Raw genomic sequence first — 6,681 nt, 5'->3', positions numbered from 1 at the left:
CATAGGGGATGATTGGATAGGAGCAACACTACAAGGAGGAATGGAATGGTTAAATGAATTGCCCCCTTGTGTCATGTTCATTTGTGAAGATATAATAGGCACACTCATTGGAGGAAAGAATGAAGAAGTCGGATTGAATAAAGGAATAGGGTTAATTGAAGAAGGAGGATTGCCCCCATGACTGGTAATCACAGGAGGAATGTCTTGTATAGAGGTAGCCATGATGTTCGATGTAAAGGTAGGTATACTAGCAATAGAAGTGGTCAAAGGAATAGAATGATTGACTTGTGTAGGAGGTTGTGTATAACCTAAATTTTTAGCACAACTCTTCATAGGCATCACATTCGAACCCACAATGTGTGCAATACCACGTAAAACATCAATTCCATTCTTATCACTTTGAAGCATACGTTTTAGACCCTCAATTAAAGGAAGAGCTTGACTATCGGGATACTGATGAGACATCCATTGGTGAAAATCGTCAAATTGGTTATCCAATTTGGAAAGTTGTTCAACAGAAACTTCATGGGGAGCTTCTTCATCATTAGGAGGATTAGAGGAATTACCCATGTCCTCGTTAAAAAGGCTATTCAAATTAGGTTCCATCTCCTCGGTAGTTAAACCTCGGAAAGACTTAATTCTACGGCTTCGTCTAACGGGAATAGTGTAAGTAGGACTTGTTGTTGTAAAACTCATGCACTAGAGAGAGAGAGAAGATTTTGAATTTAGAGGTAGCAATTTTCAGTAAAATCAGCCAATTTTCCAGATTTAAGCTGTTAAATGCAATCACAACAGTCTCCCGAAATTTTGAAAAAAATGTCCGGGACCGTGGCGCTCGGAGTGCAACACGGTCCTTGCAACTTTTTTTGAAATTTGCAGGGATGAAAGGTATGATGATTTTAGAGCTAATCTGAAAAAATTGAGGGATTTTACGATCTGTAGATAGGCCAAATTAAAGTTGCAAATTCAAAATTGAACCCTATCAAGATTGTCGAAAAATGCAAAATTTGAATTTTGAAAAAGAGAGGGAAACTAAAATTTTGAATTTTATGATTTTAGAGGGAATGTCAAGAGCAATGCAAATTTTGAAATTTGAAAATTGACTCAATTTCACGCTAAATTCAATTTTGAAAGCGGAAATCAAAGTTGTTGTAATTAGGCACTTAATTTCAAAAGTCACAAAATGCAAATATTTGAATAAAGCACTGAAATTTCGAATGAATGCAAATACAATTTTCAGATCTAAGACAGTAAGAACACAATTTTGACACAAAATTTCAGTTTCGATAATTTTTGAATGATTAGGAGCCTTAGACCAAGCAATCACAAGACCAACTTTGACTGTAATTTTGAAAGTGTTATAATTGATAAAATCAGCCAAAATTCTGGATTTTAGCAGGAAAATACAGCAAGATCTTGCTCCCAAAATTTTGGAAAAAATGTCGGGGACGATGGCGCTCGGAGTGCAACACGGTCCTCGCAACTTTTTTCCAAATTTTCAGGGATGAAAGATATTGTGATTTTATTGCGGAATCCAAAGTTACAGCTGATTTGGAGATGTTTTGATTGGTCAAATTGTCGGACAAAGGTTGAATCAAGAGGGTTTCAAAAATTAGGGTTTTGACTTTTAACCACTTAATTTTCAAAATTAAAGCACAAATATGAATTGATAATTTGTAATAGAAGGACAGATCTGAAACAAGCATTAACATTTAGACATTTTGCAAGTTTAATTACTAAAAAGAAATTTAGGGTTTTTATGCAATCACCTCTAAAATTTTGCAAAAGATCAAACATGGAAATGTAATCAATTTTTCAGATCTAAGCATGAAAAATCAGAAAGGATGTTCACGTCGGGTTCACCAAAATGTAAAGCGGAAAATCGCGGTCGAACCCTAGTTGGTCTCCCTTCTTCTGACTCCAAGGAGAGAGAAGGGAGGTTCGCTAGGATTCGATGGGTTTTCACTTAGGGGGAAGACTTTACATTCAAAAGAGGGGTTGAAACTCATAAGATTCAATCCCACACGATGTAAGATTAGATGCTAAATGAATTTCAAGGTTTTGGAAAGCAAAGCTACCCTCTTTTGTAAAGAATGTTGATTAAGGAAATTAAGCTAAGGATGCATAGAAAGTCATAAAGATTCGCTTATAAACTGAGTTCGGGTTATAGGATGAAGCTGCGGACCTGGAATTAGCAGTAAAATGTCGATACGGCGCTGTCCTGCAAATTTGAGCAAAAGTTGTCGGGACGATGGCGCCCGGCGCCACGGTCCTCCGAAAAATCCGCGAAACGAAGGGGGATCTGTTCGTCTCTGCACAAGGATTCCAGATCTTCAATTTCAGCCGCGTACCTGCAACCTACACACAGAAAAGCGAAGACAATTGGGGGGTTAGGGATTAGGGGTTTGCCTTTAGGTCAAACCCCGATTTTGGAATTAACCAAGAAATGAGCAAGAGCTGTAAATGTAAATGACTGTAAAACAAGTACTAATACCTTGTTCTAAGGATGTTTGTATCCTTATGTGCGAAGGTTTAGATGTTGTATGTTGTATGTTGTAGCATGTAGTATGTGATCTCCTCTTCAATGGTTGAATCCTTGTCTTGAATGCAACACTTAGCCTTGAATGGAGACTTGAAATGATCAATTGCTTGAAAGAATGCTTGAATGCCTGAATGCTTGAGTATAGTTTCCACGCCTTTTCCATCATATCGAATGAAAGAGGAAAATGTCATTTATATACTTGTCAATTAGGGCTGATAGACTGATTTTCCCGACCTTAGGCCGACCAGGGAATGTAATTTTCCAAATTGCAATAAAAAAGACCCGATATCACTTAGGAAACCGGGCCCAAAATAGGACCCAGGGACCAGGGCACTGGGCGCCTTGGTCCTGAGGGACCAGGGCACTGGGCGCTCTGGTCCCACCTCCCGGGACATCAGGGTGCAAGGAGGTTCAGGCGAGGGTGCATGAAAAATGCAGTTTTCAGTGTCGTGAGCAAGTTTTGGGGTCTCCATTCAGGTTGCATGTTGCGTCGCCATCGTGAAGACCGAAATGCAGTCGAAATTGCAAGTGTCGCAATTTTAGGATGCTACAATTTTAATTTCCACCTAATTAACTTGTCTCTAGTTCTCCCTATTTTTGTGCTTCATGCGTCATACTCTTGGCATAGCAAGATGTCATAAGGTTCTAGTTCTCTAGTCTTTGCATTGGCAATATGTCATAATTCATGGCATAGAAGGCGTCATAACCTTCTTCTTTCCACTCAATTGTGCCATTTTTGAAATTAATTGCTTCCAATATCCATTTCATACTAAATTTGATCCTATCTCCAATTTATCTATAAATTGGATGATCTTCATCAATCAAAAGCTAATTGGTAATCAGATTATTGAATTTCTAATCACTTTGTCAAATCACGCTTCTAGTATTCTTGTGTCAATGTCAATCTTGCTTTCTCAATTAGGTTTATGCAATTGAAGGTGAGATCTACAACAAAACTATTTGGAGAAGAAAGAAGAACAATGGAGCCGCATGAAGGGAACATCTAGTTTGCATAATCTTTTTAGATGTTTTGTCTTTATGTCTCTATTGAGTGTTGTTTAGGATAGATCATTGCAATGAATGCTTTTGTGATTGAGCTATTATGTTTTATCTTGTTTGTGATGATTTCCTATTTCCTATTTCAAGACGTGGGTACCCCTGCTAAATCCAACATCCCTTAAAAATCCAAGCATACACCTTCCCCATCATCCCTTCCATCCATCTTAGGTCCTTATATTCCTTTGTCCTCTATGCAAGGTCAGCAAAGGCATACATCCTTGAGTAAATTTAATCAATCCAAAAGAACTCCATTTCATTCATATCCATCCATTCATTCCTTTCCTCCTCCAAGCAATTTGGATGCCAAGTATAAAAGTCATAAGTCTAGAAATCCACATGTATTCAAGGATCAACATGTAAAAGCAAAGAAAAATATGAGCCAAAAAGAAAAGGAAAAATCCAAAAGGTCACAAAGGCCCATTGCTAAAAAACAAAAGTCAAAATCTATATGGGTTCCTAAATCCCTTATGCAAGCAATGCACTCCAAGGAACCACAAAAGCATAAAAAATCAAAAACCATGTGGATCCCTAAGAAGCTCCTTGAAGCACAAAAGCCTAAATAAACATCAAAATTGGCATCTAAAATTGCTATTCCTCCATCCAAACCTTCCAAGTCTATTTCTCCACCACCTTCTTCATCCGTTTTGGGCCCTTATGTCCCAAAATCCATAGTCATTCCTTTGTCAAAATCTCAATATCCAAAATACATTTGTCCTCCATCAGTCCATCACCCCTCAAGGTGTGTGCCAATGTCGATCTTGCCTTCATTTCCATCCACTGAAGCCCAATTCTTCCAATACCCTACCCATTATCCAATGCATATTTTCTATCCTTCGATCCCTCTGGTCCAATCCTTTGCATAAATCCTTGCCTTAGTTCATCTCTTTTTCCATGTCCTTATCCTACCAATGTCTTTGAGCATACTTTTAAAGATCATGGTCCATTTTTTTTTCAAGGCTACTATCCAAAAAAAAAGATGCTTGAGTCCTTCTTCCATCCCCTATCATGTGTCCATCTTCTATTGAAAAAGTCAAAATACAAAAAAAAAAGTCAAAAAAATCAAAAAAAAAAAAAAAAAAAGAAAAGAAAAAAATGGAAGAAAGAAAAATAATTCGTCCACTGGTAAAAACCTGGCAAACAAGTGCCTTGGGCAAGTACCGTGATGAAAACCTGGCAAATAGGCATCATGTGTAATCTATGAACTTCTTGTACAACACACTTGGGGGCAGATTTCCTCCTTCATATCCTATTGCCCTTCATTATCCTATTGAACCCCTATCATTACCCTTCATATCCTATTGTCCCTAATGTCCATTTCCTCTTTCCACCTTTGATCTTGACAAGGCTAACGATCTTCATGAGCATCATGCATCTTGTTCACAGCTTTCAGTCTATCATAGCTTTTGGTCATTTATCCATTTGCTTATTATAACCTTTCATCCATATTCCCTGTCTTATTGCAACTTTCTGCCACTATCCCTTAGCCAATCCCGACCTTTAGTCCATGTCCCTTATCCATTCTTGGTCTTGCTTATCCTATCCATATCTCATCACTATCCATACACTCTTTTTCATTCCTTGATCTTGATTTGACATAAGGACACAAAATTTAAACATGTTTTTCAAAAACCTCTTGACATGTCCCTCATGCCATGTCACTGCTTTACATTGTCATATCCAATCTCTTGTCCCATCACGCAATAGCCCTTGAAAATTGCATCCGTATTATCTCCATGATAAAAGGCCTTTGTCTTCCCTCTATCCACCATCATTTCAGAAAGCCTATTTATTCACCTGTCATATTCCTTGCCTTGCTAGACACTGGCGGCAAAATCATAAAAATTGAAAAATGTCCTAAATAATTCAAAAAAATTGAAAAATGTCCTGAAATAATTCAAAAAAATTGAAAAATGTCCTGAAATAATTAAAAAAAAAATTGAAAAATGTCCTGAAATAATTAAAAAAAAATTGAAAAATGTCCTGAAATAATTCAAAAAAAATTGAAAAATGTCCTGAAATAATTCAAAAAAAATAAAATTTCAAAAACATTATAACACTCGAAAGGCAAAATAAATAAATAAATAACCCCTCTGTGCATAGACAGCTCACTAAGTATACATCCAACGACTCACAATCCAATGTTGCGCTTTAATGAAATCATGCATAAACAGATAAACTCTTTCCATCAAACCAGACATTCAAACTGATCAGAATTGTCATATCAATCAACCTCAAAATCGTTTGTCCTTGTCTCTACTATCATGGGTCTTATACAAGGTGTGGTATACTCGAAACCAGATCGTGTCTTGTCTTAGATGGGGTACCGTATGTCCTGAAACCAGACAACATGATCGCCCTATCAGCACTTTCAACTTTTGACAATGAAGATCAAGATGTTTGTTTGACTTGTTGGAATTTGTGCATCTTATCTTTTTATGGATTTATCTTTGGCTTCGATCATGTTCCTATGTTGCTCGATGATGTCACTGAGTGATTTAGAGTGACCAAGATGGATCCTGATCCTTTTCTTTTTTGATTGTGATTGTTGTTTGTCTGACGATGTGTCTATCTTTTGCAAAAAAGGTTGCATTTCAGCTCTGGCCTTCAATGCCATGATGCTACGCATCCATTTTGCTAGATAAAAATAAAGGTTCTCACCTACAAAGTGCATTACTGAAAGCAAGTTTTTCTTCGTCTCTAACTGTCCTCTGTCTCATGTTCTTCTTACTAACACTTCTTCCGTCCGGTCGGATAGTCAGTTCGGTCTAGTGCTCCGATTTCCAAACATACATGCTGCATCTTGCATCCATTTGGTTAGTACATTTGCATTATATCAAGCATCGTATCAAGCATTTTATCCATTTCATATTATAAATGCATCAAAAACACATAAAAAATACATCCATACATATTCCACAATGGTACATAAACAATGCATAAGTCATTCATACATGGAACATAACATAAGTCATAACATATTGCATCCCATCATATCGATGCATATCATATCATCTATCACAAAATATCAGAGTACAAAATTGGATTGTCTGTCCTAAGTATGGCCCGCAGGCTGACTACAA

Source organism: Cryptomeria japonica, chromosome 10, assembly GCF_030272615.1.
Source record: "Cryptomeria japonica chromosome 10, Sugi_1.0, whole genome shotgun sequence".
NCBI classification, from domain to species: domain Eukaryota; kingdom Viridiplantae; phylum Streptophyta; class Pinopsida; order Cupressales; family Cupressaceae; genus Cryptomeria; species Cryptomeria japonica.
Note: the sequence above shows the minus strand (reverse complement) of the source record.